Genomic DNA, 17822 nt, shown 5'->3' with positions numbered 1-17822 from the left:
GCATGAGCAGACCTTTGAACGGCTATAAATACGCGATACAGTCACCTAGAGGCACCAAACTTGGGTCAAAACTGTCGAGGGGCCCTTTCCAACGCACCCGATCCCGACCCGAGATAAAAATTCCCAAAGTTTAGCCTTTGACCGAATCTGGGCTGCGTTTCTCATAAGCATTGTAAGCCTAAGTTGAATTAGGCTTGCAATGCTTTTGGAAATGCTGCCCTGATTGGTTGATTAGAATGTTGTTCCAGGATCAACGAAGGATGTTGATCTACAGTAGGAACATGTTCTACTTTGTGAAATGATGTTCACCGTGCACTGTTCACTGTAGACTTTTTCATTATACATTTACTCTACAATATAAAACACATTACTTAAAACACATCACTACATGTTTATGTATCAGGATAGTTATTTCAAATGTAACATTTAATGAGGTCAGTTTTTAATGTCCTGCTTCTTTTTTAAATAAATAATATGTTGTTTTAATTCACCAGTTTAACAGAACCACTGAACCACTTTTCTTCTGTCAAGAGAATAAGAAAAACAAGCAAGCAAACAAACCAGAAATATATTAATGCAGCGTGGGCTTTAATTTGTTTTGGAAAAGTCATTATTTTTACCATTCCATAAAAGTTCTAGGCATTCACACACATCTGCAGCTTAATTGGAATGGAATGCAAATGGAGATGGACTCAAGTTGAGTTTCAGGACATTTTTAAGTGACACTCAATTTGACTATTGCCAAGTTGTCTATCTTGGGAGCAGATTTCTCTTGGGAACCATGCTGAGAAACAGATCTTCCAAAGTGCCACTCACAGTCCACATGCACTGTGATTAAATCCACCCCCTTCCACTCATCCCCACAGTGGCCTGTCCAACATACCCAGTTCCAGAGGCACTGTAGCCAGGCTTGGCTTCACACGCATCAGCAGTGTGCTCTGCTCTAGGCTGACAGCAGGGCCCTGTAATCCGCTTGAGTAACTCCCAGATGCCAGGAGCACATTTCTCTTGAGAACTGTACGATACCTTTTTAATAAAGTAATGATTAGGGTTAAATAAGAATCACTGCTCATGTGTGACTTATCATCCTATCAATTACGCTAATTGCTGCTGTTATGGAACCTAAATGAGAGCCTTGTCGCAAGCTGCCTGCCCTTATTCTGGAAGCCTACTGTAGTAGTTCACAGCTGTCCAACTTATTGTGTTACTGACAGTATTTTTTAGGGTGACCAGATGTCCCAGTTTTCTGGGATTTGATCACCTTAAGTTTAGTATATGACCATGTATGTGTTTGTTTCTTTTTGTTTTTCAAATGCTTTTTGTCTCTTTCATCAGTTATGTCATCAGTTAATTATATAATTATTATGAGTCGTGAACACAAAGATTACAATATATGGAAAATTTTGCATTGGTGAATGTTGATTCAGAGTTTGCGTCATCTGAAGTTCTTGCAGGAGTTGGAGTGTCTTCACAGATGTTGGGTCATCTAAAGTCTTCGTAAGAGGCTGGAGCTGATGTACTCTTTAGTTACCTCGGGATGGGCATTCCGAGATAAAACAAAAGCAAATGGAAAATAACTAGCGTTGCTGCTGTTCATAACATTTCAAGCAAAAGATAATCATGTGAATTTGATCTGATATAACTGGAGTACAAGGTAATGATATATGTTATGTGAATGCTTGGCTAAAGAGATGTGCCTTTAATCCAGATTTAAACTGGGAGAGTGAGTCTGAGCCCCCGAACATTATCAGGAAGGCAGGAAGGTCATGTAGTGGCCATGACTGACCATGTTCTTTCAAGTCAAGTCAAGTCAAGTATATTTGTATAGCGCTTTTCACAATACAGATTGTATCAAAGCAGCTTCACAGTATTAAATTAAAATAATACAACAAGGTTTGTTTCTAGTGGAATTTATTGATTGATAAAATTAAATTTCCCCAAAATATCCCCAACTGAGCAAGCCAAAGGCAACAGTGGCAAGGAACCGAAAAACTCCATCAAGTGACCTAATGGTGACCTAAACCTCCATCAGGTGACCTAATGGAGAAAAAAAAACCTTGGGAGAACCCAGGCTCTTTCAGAGAGAAGTGGTTTTCTCCAAGAGAAGATGTTTTCTTTCCAATCAAGCCATACTTGTTGAGTTGTTTTTCTAATTGTACTGTCAAGAAGTCTAACATTTAACATGCTAAGTGAGGCCTGTAGAGTCTGAGATGTAGCTCTTGGGTGTTTTGCACTGTCTGACCTTGGGGTGAATTTGCTGTCTTGAATGTTTTCCACTTGTGAATAATCTGTATGATGGACTTCAGATTGCTTGGAAATGGCCTTGTAACCCTTCCTAGATTGATGGGAAGCAACAATTGCTTCTCTAAGATTGCTAAAATTGCTGATGTCTTGTGTTAACACACCTGGGTGCTCCAGACCAGCAAACTGCCAAAACTTCTGCTTTTATAGAGCTGGTCACACTTGCTGACGATCAATTAATCAAAGGCATTTAATTAGCAGTGCCTGACTGCTACTTACCCTTTTAATTCCTATGGAAGCATGAAGGGTGTACATAGTTTGTCACACATGTCTTCTCCATTTTACCTAATTTCTTTGTTAAATAAACCATGACACGGTGTAATATGTCATGTGTTGTTGTTAATCTGAGGTTGTATTTACCTAATTTTAAGACTTGCCAAGGACCAGATGATTTCTTTATTATGTCCTGATACGTAAAACCATAGAATTCAAAAGGGTGTACTTTCTTTTTCACATGACTATTCATTTTTTAACTAAATTGATTTATTGAACAATCTTGGATGTGTGTGTTTGTGGTCTACAGAAGGAACAAATAAAGATAAATAATTACAAATAATATTCAGTTAACGTGTCACATCGCACTCACAAAGACACTCAGCAAGGAAATCAGTGAACATAATACAAATATATGGTTGATATAAATGTCAGTATTCTTAATCACAATTAAATGATTCAGTAATACAATTAAAAAATCACTGCTATAAACAATTACATGAAACCATAAACCATAATCCGAAACCATAGTGGACGTTATCGAGTGCACTCATTCAATCCCATAATGCACCGCGCAATGAGTGTACAACTAATGTATGTTAAATGGCTAGAGAATACTCATAATGCACTGTGGAAGTCGCGCATTCATTGAATTCCAGCGTCTGACCATAAGACGCAGCTGAATCATCCATCCATAATCTAATGTGGCTACAGCATAATATCATACAGGTTTAACTTCCTTTTTAATTTATTATTAAATTGTTCAATTAAGGTTTATACATGCTAGTTACCATGACGAGTTCAAGATAAATCTTTTCATTACTACTGGAGCTGACAATTTTCTAAGTGTCAAATAATTATTGAACAGCAAGCACAAACTATGCAAAAGCCGAATTCACTCTCTTGTTTTCACTCACTTCTTCAAGTGGACAATATTAGTCGAGTAATGTAGGGAATAGTGGACGAGGGTATAGTGGTGATTTCAAACACAGCCCAAGATAGACTGTATTCTCTCTCTCTCTCTCGCTCTCTCGCTCTCTTGGTTTTTTGTCGCCACCTACTGTACCGGGATGTGCATCAGGCCATTATGTACTTCAGTTTATTGAAAGAAAAAAAAAAATAACTTAAATTATACTAGTTATATTTTGCACTCTAACCCTGTGTCTTTAAGAAGTGTAATGACTGCCTTACTACTTTCTCATCTGTCCCTAAAATCCCTATCGAACTCCAGCTCATACATTTCATCTCGCAGTATATTCCTTTCTGATTTATCTTTTTTACACCTCATTTTATAACATGCTCAACTTTGTTCACATTTATCCGATTTGCATTTTCCCATTTTAAAAAGGGTTAATTTAAGTGCGGTATGTCCTAGCATTAACCTTGAGAAAACCACTTTTCTTTTGTAATTTCCTTTAAAAGCCTTCACCTTTATCAAATTCTGTGTATTGTAATAACGTCTCCCTTTGCTCTCTGTGTCCCATTTTAATCTGCCATGAGTCTCCCACTGCTGTTCCTATTATTGATATGACCTCACCTTTTCCAAAGGGAAATTTCATTATTTCTTTATACATTCATTTCAATGCAGCCTTTACAATCATATCTGCGTTCTCATTGCCCTCCACACCAACATGAGCTGAAAGCCAACGCAACTTTACAATAATTCTTTGTATTCTCAACAATATCATTGATATTTCCTTCAATAAATCACCTCTTTTTGTTTCAATTGCATTCAGACTACTAAGAGTTTTATATAGTTTAATCATTAGTCCTTCTCTCCACATTGAATCATAAGCTTTCTCAATATCAAAATACACTATAATCATAACCTCTTTTGTGCTAATAGCTTTTTCTGCCTCATTACCACATTTCACTAAGGCATCTATCGTAGATCCTTTGTGAAAGCCATTTTGATGTGCGCTAATCATTCCTCTTTGTTCTAAATAATATGACAATCTGCGAACTATTACCTTTTCCACCCATTTACACAAATGAGATGTTAATGCTATAGGCCTGCAATTTCCTGCATTATCTGGGTTTTTTGCCAGGCTTAATAAAAGGTAATATCTGGGCACTTTTACTCCATATCGTATTAAATAAACTTTCAATACTTTGCCAGGTTATTGTCTGAACATTTCATAGCACACTAATTGGCCTTGTCCTGGAGCCATATACCTACTTTTCTCTAAAGCCATTTTCAACTCATGTAGTGTGAAGTCCATGTCAAGAGAAGAATTTTCACTTTGCTTTTTCTTTAATATTTCTGGAAATTTCCTTATAATGTCCTCTTTCCATTGTTTGTGCATTTCATCTTAGTCACTTCCATTATGTATGCTTGCAAACTTCTTGCCCAAATGATCCGCTTTCTCCTTATTTGTAATTAACAAATATTCTTCATCAACTAACACTAATTTTGGCATATTTTCTTTTCCCAGTCATTTTTTTTAATCATTGACCAAACATCATCCAATTGTATTTCTCTACCAATAGAGGAGCAGAATTCTCTCAATGTTTTCCTCTTGGACAACGTAATTATTTTCTGTGCTCTCTTTCTTTGATAGTCATTCAAATTCTCCACTCATTTGCTTCCTTAAAATTCTTAAAAAATCTATTTCTATTTTCTACATTCATTGTTCCACCATGGAATAATTTCTCTTTTTCCATTCATTGTGTTTTTAGGAATGGATGCTGATGCAGCACTAACAATCATGTTAAAATCACTGCTTCTGCACAGCTGTCTACACCACCCTCCGTCGATATTGTTTCAGTGGACTCTTTATTCATGCATTACTTTTCATTCACATAAATTACTCATATTTCCTGAGACCATGAAACTGAGTTTCTTGTAACATCCACTCTAGTGCCACTTCCATCATTAAGACTGCAGACAAGTGATCTCTCATCCATTAGTTCGTCAACCATTTCTCCATTTATATCTGCGTGATTGATTCCCTATAGATTTTTATGGGAGTTAAAGCCACACCATATTTCTCTTCTATCAACACTTTCTAAAATCCCTTTGAAATATTTGCAATTGATAGCTTCATTGTAAAAATGTATGACTTTTCTGGGTAAGACTTTAGAATACTGTTCCGTTGTTAATGAATAACTACACAGGAACAAATGAGAAACGCAATATTGACATTCTAGTAACTACTATTAACTGACAAGAAACTAATTAGTAAGTAATATGTAATGTTGATCAGAAACAACAGAGAGCATGAACCGCTCCCTGGGCGGTTCAGCGCAAAAAAGGAGGCGTGTTCCGGCGCAAACGTTCCCTGGTGCTATTTTACTGTTCCATAAAACAGTTGCGCCACTGGCCAGAAAAAACCTAGTCTAAAGTCAGTGGCGCGTTGCGCGTTGTTCATTATGCTATTTTAAGGGCGCATGCTTGACCATAATGTAGAGTGCACAACGCTCATACACTGTGATTCTCTAATCTACACAGAAGCAGCAGTTTTCATTTTTGCAAATCATATTATTACAAACGATAGATAGATAGATAGATAGATAGACAATTTATCATAAATATAATAATTTATTATAAAAGCATACATCTAGCTTACACATTTACCCACATTATTATATGCCTGTTTAACCGAAGCTAATTTGGGTGTGTTTCTCCCATCCCCAATGTCACTTCTCTCTCTTTACGGCCGTGACGAGAGCGTTGGTCTCCTCGGCTGTGAACCGCTCTTGGCGCGCGCCTGGCAAATCCGCCGTTATAATAGCAATACGCCAAGGAAAAAGTGCGTCTGCTCTTAAAGGGAATGTGAGATGATGCTCTGATTGGTTTATTTCACGTTACGCCCAAACCACACCTATGAATAATGAAGCTACTTCAGACCAACCCCTTTTAGATTTGCGCCCGGCGCAAGAGTCATTTATCCCGCCGGGAAAATAGCAACAGCGCCGAGACCCGCCCACAAAGTTACTTGCGCTTTGCGCTTTGACACTTGCGTTTCAGATCGTTAAAATAGGGCCCCAAGGGTTCACTCTAAGCATGGCGAGTCTGCTTTTAGCTATTATGCTGGAACCAGCTTCCAGAAGAGATCAGATGTGCTCCTACAGTAGTCACATTCAAATCCAGACTCAAAACACATCTGTTTAGCTGAGCATTTACTGAATGAGTGCTGTGCCACTGTGCGTCAGACTGATTACACTGTATTTTATTTCTGCATCCTCCTTTTGATTCTAAACTCAAATGGCACTGAGAATTGGATAAGAGACAAACATAAATTACTTAATTGGAGAAATTGAGAGATGAAACCATGCTGATGACCTGGGTCTGTGGTGGAGTAGCGAGTTTGATGTGATTAAATTCGAGGTTCTGTGGGGTGCGGACTGGATCGACTCCATTCCTAGAGCTTAGAGACGTCCAATGGAATTCTTAGGCGCGCCGAATAAACACAGACACGGTGTAAGAGTAAAACTATATGCTAAATAAGATACACCGGTGTTTTGCCAGATGAAAAGTTTATTCTATGTATCATCTTTTTACTACTTTAATTCATTTTACTGTAATTTATTTTATATCTATCATTTATCTCTTTTAATTCCTTTTATAACGCTTCTGCTTTTATCTTGTGCTTATTTTGTGCTTATTATTAATAAAGTACTAATTGACTGGTATTAAGAATAAGTTGACTATAAGAATATGCAGTTGCAAAGTTACTTATCAGCAGAATGTTCAAAGGGGATCATCAAAATAAAGTGTTACCAAAATCATTTACAGCACCTTTAATCATGAACATAGCTTGACATTTAGACCATGATACTGGGTATTCAGGTTTCCAAGTTTCACATTTATGCACCCTGATAAACATATCTTGTCTGGCACTTGCGCATCAGTCACACTTATACCTAGATGAATGTACCATCCAGCTTGTCCTGAAATGACTTTTTGGACCATATACTGTAGCAGTCAATTGGATATTCCTTTAATACTTTTTCTGCCACAGATTTCCCCCTCAAACTGAAAGAAATACAGGGCATAACATTTTCTGTGGCTGTATAAGGATGTGAACATTTTTAGAGGCGAGCACTGTTTCATTTATAATTGGTCATTTGTTGGTAAATATTTGGCCAAGAGCGCCTAGTTCCACATTGTATAACTTTGGTACTGCAATAAGGGATACCCTCCTAAAAGTGTCTTTAAAGAGACAATACAAGGTAAATGCAGTTTGAAAAGCCCAAGAAACATACATCAGCATTTTGTTGGATGAAAATATCCTGCCCAGTGAAGAGTTATGAGCCTTATCTTTCAACCCAGCCATAATCTTTTCTGGTGACACTGTCACTGGAAGTATATTCAGGCTGTTGTTGTCTAGAGGCTTCAAACGTGAAGAGATCAGAAAATGTTGGATTATTTTTATTATTGTTTATTTATTTATACATATTAACCATTTAAAGTGTATTTAATTACTCACATTACTTATTTTGGAGTTGAAAAGGAAATTCTTTTTTGTTAAATAAAATCTTTCAAACACCATCTGCAGTATTCTAGCGAATTATTCACAAACTGAATTATGCAAAGCCAGAATCTGTGCTGAATTCAATTTGCACAGCAGAATTCCCAATCTTGTAAGTTGGTTGTGAGCAGTAGGTTGTGGACGATGCAGCAGAGTACTTCATAATTACTTCAACAGAGTACTTGTTGGTGTTCTTAAACAATAGGGTGAGTGTTTGTAACCGAGAGTGTTTGATCACTTCTGTGCTTCCTTCCTGCAGAAGATGGGTCGGAGTGTGGCTGCTCCGCTCCATCCTGAAAATGATGTTGCCATTAAAGCACATCAGGATACAGTTGAGATATAGGAAGTACGACTTGATCGTCAGGTTCCTGAGCAGTGCAAGGAGATGAAATCTTCCTTGCGCCCCCTCTATACCTTCTTGGGACCTATCTCCAGTGCTACTGAACTCTGAGACCTCGCATGAGTACTACAGGTAGTTGAGTTAAAAATCTGTTTTTAAATGAGCAGATTAAAGGTAGGTAGTTCTCCTTCTTGCTTGCTCTATTAAGAAGATAGGGGACCTGCACACATTTTCGGTCAATGAATCGTACCTGGTTTCAGGCCGGCTAACTCTCACTAATTGAGATCCCGGCCTGGATATGTGCCCAAGGTTCCTACCTCTCCCTTAAGACGGGACCAGGTGGTGAGCCTGCAAGCGCTGTCCAGGAGGAGGCAGACCCAGCCCTGACTTTTCTCTGTTCCTCCCGCTGTGCAGTTATATAGGACAGAATGCAAAGTCTCAGGACCTCTTCAGCTCTTGTCTGTCTCGGAAACCAGCAGAAGGGAAGGTGGTTTCCATGCTGAGGTTGGCCCACTAAGATTAGTGTGGCCATCATCTTGGTGAATTCCAAGGTGCACCATGCCCACCTGAGTAGTGAGCTCCTCCATAGTGAGAGTGTAGTTCCTTCCTGGGTGTTGATATGAGTGACAGATTAAGAGTTGTGGGCTGGGCGACACCAGTATATTTACTAAGAATTTAGCCTATGTGTCGAGCCGGTTGCTTCGTGGGCTCCTTTCACACGAAGCCAGCTTCACCTTAGCCCGGTTTGTAGTGTCGGCTAGTAGGGATCCCAATCAGCACTAGTAGGGATCCCAATCAGTCGACACGTTGACTATGTCGAACGTGCCCAACTGAAAGGAAATGTCTCGGTTACATAATGTAACCCTCGTTCCCTGAAAGAGGGAACGAAGACGTAGTCCCCTAGCCACTATTGCTGTACCACCGCTGACCGGGTTCCGCTCGGCTCCTCAGCGAAAAACATCTGGTATGTGCATCCACTTCCGTATTTATACCCGCGCTGCAGGGCGGGCGTGTGATGCGATCCACGCACGCCAATGTCCATTGGCTCGTTTTTACAATACTCGAAGATGACAGGCTCCCTGGCGTGATCCCAATCAGTCGACATGTCGACTACGTCTCCGTTCCCTCCTTCAGGGAACAAGGGTTACATACGTAACCGAGATGTTCTCATCCATAATCAGTGTATCCTCATTCATCTTTTTGATCCATGGAATTATTTCTGTTTGCTTATGACTTATTGTGTGAGATGGGATTTCTATTGAATGTCTTCTTGCAGACTGACTTGAGTTAGAATATCTACAGAGTATCAGAGAATCTGGCTGGGTCAATTTCCTTCACTTTTTTTTTTTTTTTTAAACTGTATCAGCGTATGAAACTTTATTTTGTTAACTTTATTAAAGTTATTTTGTACTTCTGTATATCTAGCCTTCCTTTGAACCAAACATACTCCAAAAGCAGCACTGTGTTCACCACCACAGTTTCAACTGATTTTAGCATCTTTACCACATTTATGGCACTCGTCTTCCCCTCCACATCTAGCACATCTTTGCTTTCCTTTGCATTGTGTCCCATTCTTTGGCAATCGAAACATCGCATTGGGGCTGGGATATACTCCCTAAAATCATAACTCGAGTAACCCACTCTTATTTTCTTAGGCATAGCCTTTTCAAACTCCAGGAGTACTGACAGTATCCCTTTCTTTGCATTTGTAATCTTGTAGATTTCATAACCTTTCCCCCTTTCACTTCTCGAATTATCTCATCCATCGTCTTTGTTAAAGGTACATCATAAATAACACATTTAAGCTTCGCTGCATTATTCCTGGGATGTGTGCATTAATTCTTTCTCTGTTCAATGTTTCAGCACGGAGGATTTATCTTTTTGCAGTTTATCTTTAGCAAAAATCAGTAGCCTCCTGTTGCTTAGATATTTATCAAACTTGATTTTACCCATTTCTTTTTCAATAGCTTTTATCAGCTTGTGGGTGAAAGTGCAATAAAATTATTTGAAATTAATCATCACTTTCCATTCCGTTTGTTCATCCTCGTCCCTCAGACTTGTCTTTGCAGCACTATTTTTTTTTTTATGCCATCTCCAATCCTAGAGTTGAACTTTCAGAACTATTCAGTTACATCCTGCCAAAACATATCATTACTATTACCAAACAGTAAATCATGCATAAATACATGCTACTAAACTTAAATTAAACCCGGAAGCAATTTATTTACAGTCCTGTTTCCCATTTACATACTATGTACCTATTAAAATTAATGACAATAACCGGATAATAACTACGTACTAACCCTGTACCTATCCCTAACCTTAACCCATGTAGTTAACCAGTACACTGTAAGTGCACGTACTGTTAAATAAACTGCAACCCCAAACCCTTTTCTTAACCCTACCTATATATTAGGTATATGTTGTTAATTTATATTACTCAGTACTTAAATGCACTACACTGTAACAAAGACACCTTAAAATAAAGTGTAAGCATTTGTTCCTTTGATGGTTTTCACCTTGATGAGTGTCAGCTCTTTGAGGTCTGTTTGAGGTCTCTTTGGGGTCTCTTTGAGGTCTCTTTGGGGTCTCTTTGAGGTCTGTTTGAGGTCTCTGAGATCTGTTTGAGGTCTCTTTGGGGTCTCTTTGAGGTCTGTTTGAGGTCTCTGAGATCTGTTTGAAGTCTGTTTAAGGTCTGTTTGAGGTCTGTTTGAGGTCTGTTTGAGGTCTCTGAGGGGTCTCTGAGGTCTATTTGAGGTCTCTGAGATCTGTTTGAGGTCTCTTTGGGGTCTCTTTGAGGTCTGTTTGAAGTCTGTTTAAGGTCTGTTTGAGGTCTGTTTGAGGTCTCTTTGGGGTCTCTTTGAGGTCTGTTTGAAGTCTGTTTAAGGTCTCTTTGAGGTCTGTTTAAAGTCTGTTTACGGTCTCTTTGAAGTCTGTTTAATGTCTCTTTGACATCTCTTTGAGGTCTGTTTGAAGTCTGTTTAATGTCTGTTTGAAGTCTCTTTGAGGTCTGTTTGAGGTCTCTGAGGTCAGTTTAAGGTCTCTTTGAAGTCTCTTTGAAGTCTGTTTAAGGTCTCTTTGAAGTCTCTTTGAGGTCTCTTTGAGGTCTCTTTGAGGTCTCTTTGAGGTCTCTTTGAGGTCTTTTTGAGGTCTCTGAGGTCAGTTTAAGGTCTCTTTGAAGTCTGTTTAAGGTCTCTTTGAAGTCTCTTTGAGGTCTTTTTGAGGTCTCTGAGGTCAGTTTAAGGTCTCTTTGAAGTCTGTTTAAGGTCTCTTTGAAGTCTCTTTGAGGTCTTTTTGAGGTCTCTGAGGTCAGTTTAAGGTCTCTTTGAAGTCTGTTTAAGGTCTCTTTGAAGTCTCTTTGAGGTCTGTTTGAGGTCTCTGAGGTCAGTTTGAGGTCTCTGAGGTCAGTTTGAGGTCTCTTTGAGGTCTGTTTGCTCCTCAGGTGGTTTGTTTGTTTTGGCATGACAGGCTGTTGAGAAACAGTCTGAACACCTTGTAGGACTTATGCTATTCAACGCATGAATCCAACAGAGTTCTTATACTGATTTGTGTTTGTTTGTGTGTATTCGAGCGCCCCCCGCTCAACAGACATGTTTTATGTGATCTGCTGAGCGTCCTGGCAGTATGTCTCTGTGGCAGCATGTCAGAAAGCCAATGTGAGACAGCGAGAGATAGAGCAAGACAGCGAGAGACGGGGAGAGAGGGATTCCCACCCTCCTACACATCCGTCTGTCTCAGTGTATCACAGTGCTCAATATTGGCAGTTATTATTACAGAAAAGCTATATTTATATGCACAAGTGCTTAAAAGCAGTCAAACAGAATAATTGTAAAAACAATATCCTGTAGCCAGTCCAAGAAGTCTAGAATCTCTAATGCATGCTGTAGAGAAAAAGCATTGGTTTTCCCAATGTGAATGCCCAGTATTTAAAGGTGAAATTTGTCATTTCTGTGCCACTTTATGTACCAAACGGATTTGCAAAATTCCCAAACACAGTTATGGCCCTTTCCTCTCTGTCCCCATTTACTATACCATTGCTCAGACAAATAGACTGTCCCTCCCTAAACTCACGCCATTGGTTAAGCCAGAGGCTGACAAGTCGGCTGTTCAAAAATGTTCAATGTTTAAGAATGTCACAGAAACACAGGCAGCATTTTTATATGCACACCAGCATGATGGTTATAGAGAGAAATCTGCATGCACGTTTGCATACACTGTGTTTGAGACATACCCTCAAAGCTTGTCTGCATTATACACATCCCAGTCCACTGTCCAAACTCAAGTTCACTTATCATGCTCTCATCATCCGGCTTCACGGATATGAAGGATACTCTGTGAACATGCCAAATGACTCAAAGAAAAAGTGGCCCAAAAACATTCTGTTTGGCTGAACAAACAATCTGACACTTTTTATAATACTGTTTACAGAGACCAGGGCTGTGTCACGGTCTGGTGAGGTTTTGATCAGCAGGCACAACGAAGATGATGAAATTTAAACAGTTCTTTATTAACAATCTAAAATAAATCAGAATACAGACACAGGCAGAAGATTAAATTAACCAAACTTCACTCACACGACGAGAACCTTCAAATGAACAGAGAACAGAGGAACTTAAATACACAACGATAATGAAGTGCTGACAGGTGTGCTAGTTAATGAATGTCCATGACAACAGATTATGTGAAACTAGAACAAAGGAAGCAGGTACTGAAGAGAAACAAACCAGGAGTCTATGAAAATGAAACTAAAGAGCATAATTGTGACAGGCTGTCACAGAGATCTCAAGACAGTTTTTTCAGTGATATTTTTAAAGGGAGTAGAATAATTTTCTGCGTACAATTGCATACAAATCATGGTTTAACTTTATTTTGATGGTCCCTTAACACATTCTGTTGATTATATAGCCTAAGTAACGTTGCACTTGCATGTCTACTAACCCTCAGTAGAGTGTTAATAAAGTATTAATTGACTGGTAGGGTAAGAATAAGCTGACATGCAGTTGCAAAGTTACTTATAGTCAGCAGAATGTTCAAAGGGGATCATCAAAATAAAGTGTTACCAAAATCATTTACAGCACCTTTAATCATGAACATAGCTTGACATTTAGACCATGATACTGCACTCTCAGAAAATAAGTTACGAAAGCTGTCACTGGCTTCCCTTGTTCCTTTTAGGTACTAATTTGTTCCTTTTAGGTACTAATTTGTCCCTTTTAGGTACTAATATGTACCATTAAGGTACCAATATGCACCCTTTAGGTACAAAAATTTACCTTTTAAAAAGGTACAGCCCCGGTGACAGCTTTTGTACCTTTTTTTCTGAGAGTGTGGGTATTCAGGTTTCCAAGTTTCACATTCATGCACCCTGATAAACATATCTTGTCTCGCACTTGCGCATCAGTCACACTTATACCTAGATGAACCATCCAGCTTGTCCTGAAATGACTTTTTGGACCATATAGCAGTCAATTGGATATTCCTTTAATACGTTTTCTGCCACAGATTTTCCCCTCAAACTGAAAGAAATACAGGGCATAACATTTTCTGTGGCTGTATAAGGATGTGAACATTTTTAGAGGCGAGCACTGTTTCATTTATAATTGGTCATTTGTTGGTAAATATTTGGCCAAGAGCGCCTAGTTCCACATTGTATAACTTTGGTACTGCAATAAGGGATAGCCTCCTAAAAGTGTCTTTAAAGAGACAATACAAGGTAAATGCAGTTTGAAAAGCCCAAGAAACATACATCAGCATTTTGTTGGATGAAAATATCCTGCCCAGTGAAGAGTTATGAGCCTTATCTTTCAACCCGCAAAAGAGCCATACTCTTTTCTGGTGACACTGTCACTGGAAGTATATTCAGGCTGCTGTTGTCTAGAGGCTTCAAACGTGAAGAGATCAGAAAATGTTGGATTATTTTTATTATTGTTTATTTATTTATACATATTAACCATTTAAAGTGTATTTAATAACTCACATTACTTATTTTGGAGTTGAAAAGGAAATTCTTTTTGGTTAAAATAAAATCTTTCAAACACCATCTGCAGTATTCTAGCGAATTATTCACAAACTGAATTATGCAAAGCCAGAATCTGTGCTAAATTCAATTTGCACAGCAGAATTCCCAATCTTGTAAGCTGGTTGTGAGCACTAGGTTGTGGACGATGCAGCAGAGTACTTCATAATTTGACACTCTTAACTTGGACTGCAGAGCAATCCAGACACCTGAATCATTTCTTTAAAATGCTGAAATGCTGGAATTATTTGATGAATATCTGCTGCCAGCACAAATAGAACATGTACTCAAACATCTCTTTTAAATGAAATTCCAATTACTGCTGTTTTGAAAAGGTAAAAAAGTGAAAGTGACATGTGAAGGCCAATGTGAATTTGTCCAGTGCAATCAAACAAGATAGTACACACACTACTATATACATTAAACTTATCTAAGCTGTCCAACATTTGCATATTATTCTGCCTAGGCATTTCACTCACGGTAAATGTGTTCACATGTGCTATTAATGTAAAGTAGACTGACAAACACAAACAGCAATCTGCTTGAACACATAATGCATAAATAATGATGTCCTTGTTGACCATATAGTGCAAATATTCACAGTGAAGGGTGAAAAACAGATATAATAACTGGCTGACCTTTTGGCTGCATAACATCCACCAAGCATTTAATGTACAGTACTTACACAAAAGACCTGCAAAAGTGTTGCTCCTGCACCTGCACCATTCCTTTAAAAAAACTTGTTTAGGTGCAAATTGGAATAATTAATCAGTCGTGCCAAAGCATCTCAATCACGATGAATCAGGACTCTGATTGCGCCACTCAAGAGTTTTTTGTTTGTTTTTATTTTCTGTTAAAGCATTTTTATTGTGGTTAATTTATTCCTGTGTTTTGAGTTTCAACTGACAGAAAATTCTTGCAATGTGTCCTGATCAACTTGAAAATGAATTTGTCTGTCAATGATAGCAAGCTGAGGCAACAAAGCATGACGGCTCTTCCACTATACTGCCTTTTTCTCCACACTTAGCATTTTGTGTTTTATTTCCAGACACATGTGTCCAGAAAATGTTTTGCCAGTAGCAGTTGCTCTTTTTCACACTCAGGATGTGCAGCTGTATGTTTTATTTGTTTTGGAGATCATGTTTTCCTCCCTGATGTTCTCCCATGAACATCATTCTTGCTCAGTGGTTTGCGTGTCATAGACATGTTAGCACATTCCATAGACATTCGGTCTTTAACTCACATGCTTCGTCTGAAATCGCACACTGGTACTAAATTTTTCCGACTGTTAAAAAAGTATGGTCTATATAGTATGAACGTGTGTAGCATGAATGAAATTAGACAATTTCGCCATGTTGTCATTGTCATGTGACCTACAGCCTCAGTTGCGTTGCTTCACTTCCATTCACAAATCCTCTCCTGTGGCCTTATGGGATAGTAAAGTGTCCGGTTGTTGCGAATCTCACCGGAAGTAGTAGGTCATCCAGGTCATTTTCGCTTACTGTCTTTATGTTCTTACTATCGCAGAGCTGTTCTTGTGAATAGCAAACTCAAAATGTCAGAGTTTTTTTATTTTATTATAAATAGTGCAGAGTGGCTCTGACAAACACCTCCAATCTCGGCTCATTGCTTAAGGGCAGTTTAATTCTGACTCTAATTAGCTTTTAGACAAGTCATTAGCCTGTAGAATGACATATTTGTTCATGTTTTAACTGTACTGTACTGTATACTGTACTGCATGACAGAATAATTAAACACAGTATCCAGTAACAAGTTATTCTGAATTAGTAATGCTGCCTGAGTAATATTTCTCTCTTCAGTGCTTCTGTTCTCCCCAGAGGATTATGGCTTCTCTGAAGCTATATCTTGAAGCTAAAACAAAACAAAGCTAAGGAAAGAAAGCCCAGTAGCTGTCATCTTTTTCTGTGTGGCATATAATATGATGAATCATTTCTGTTCACCTCAGAATGCCTGCCACATCAGTTATTTACATTTATTGTAATCTGAAATATATTGAAGCGCTCTTATCTAGTTTGAATGTGAAGGCAACAAACCTTTAAAGGCTGAGAAATGCATAGTATTATTAATATTATTGTCCAGTGTGTGTATATATAGATATCCTGGAATAAAAGGTTAAACAAAGGCATATGTGCAGAGTCCCAGTGTCACAGTCAGCATATTTGCAGAGATTACTGTACATTATAATCTCTTCAGAAGTGAGTTTGTGGCTTAAATGCTTTGACTATTATCAAAATCCATTATGGGCGAGACTATCAGTATGTAGAAATATTTTCAAAATGTTGTCCTCAAAGACAAATACCAAAATAAGCTCAGACTAGTGCTAAACATTTAAATATTCTAAATATTAAACTAAATATTCATATGTTTTATTTAATTTTGTTTGAATTAAGGGCCATTCACACACGATGCTCTCTTGCATTTCACCTGCAGAACCAGTAACCCAAAAAAATCCCATTTCCAAAACCAGTTTAAATAAAGTGAATAACTGAGCAAATATAGGCACAATATATTTGTATGTTTTCTCTGTGCTCTTGTTTGTTATATTTTGCAGCGAGTCTAAAACCTGTATGCTGTTCTATGGATAATGGTTTGGATTCTTTACACATACATTTATGCATTAGGCAGATGTTTTTATCCAAAGCAACTTGCATTGAATTTAAGGTATCCCTTTAATCAATCAGTGTATGCATTCCCTGGGAATATCCACCTTATTTTTCAGATTTCTAATTCATTAGCCACTATAGGTATAAGTGTAGTAAACTGTCTGCTACAAGCCAGTGTGTTTATGGTTATGACCACAAATTAAAAGAATATGATAACAAATATCAGTTTGCAATATCAAGCAGCATAATGGACTGTTTTTGTGCAGCTAAAATACTGTAACTGGAAGTGGCTGACACTGAAAGCCAAGTTAAACATGCATGTGTCCACGCTTATGTTAAAAATAGAGTAAATAAGGCTTGGATACTTTATCTTCCACTGTTGGTCCTTCCTGAAACCCACTCGACCATGCTAAACCACTCACCGAACACAAAGTTCTGCAAAATCCTGGAGGGACTGCTTGACTATATAGCCTTGCACACCCTTAGGGCCCTATCTTGCACCCAGCGCAATTGACTTTGTACACCGACGCATGTATCATTCCTATTTTGCACCCGACACACAGCAGACTTTTCCCTCCACAGACGCACGTCGGTAAATTAGGAAATGAACTTGCGCTCCCGGGGGCGGTTCAGCGAAAAGAGGCGGCGTGTTCCGGCACAAACGTTCCCTGGTGCTATTTTGCAGTTCCAGAAAACAATTCCACCACTGACCAGGAAAAACCTCGTTTAAAGTCAGTGGCCCGTTCAGATGCAATTTTGAGGGCGCATGCTTGGCCATAATGTAGCGTGTGCACAACGCGCATACACTTTGCTTCTCTCATCTACACAGACGCAACAGTTGACATTTTTGCAAA

The 17822-nt window shown here is 38.5% G+C and overlaps 1 protein-coding gene across 1 annotated transcript in view; it reads left to right on the top strand.

Annotated features, from left to right (window-relative positions):
- The window catches only part of plpp4 (phospholipid phosphatase 4), a 109725-nt gene that overhangs the window by 49455 nt on the left and 42448 nt on the right, over positions 1-17822 (top strand). The window lies entirely within an intron of this gene.

This window comes from Rutilus rutilus (assembly GCF_951802725.1).
Source record: "Rutilus rutilus genome assembly, chromosome: 20".
NCBI classification, from domain to species: Eukaryota; Metazoa; Chordata; class Actinopteri; order Cypriniformes; family Leuciscidae; genus Rutilus; species Rutilus rutilus.
Note: the sequence above shows the minus strand (reverse complement) of the source record. Positions and strands in the feature narration are given on the sequence as shown.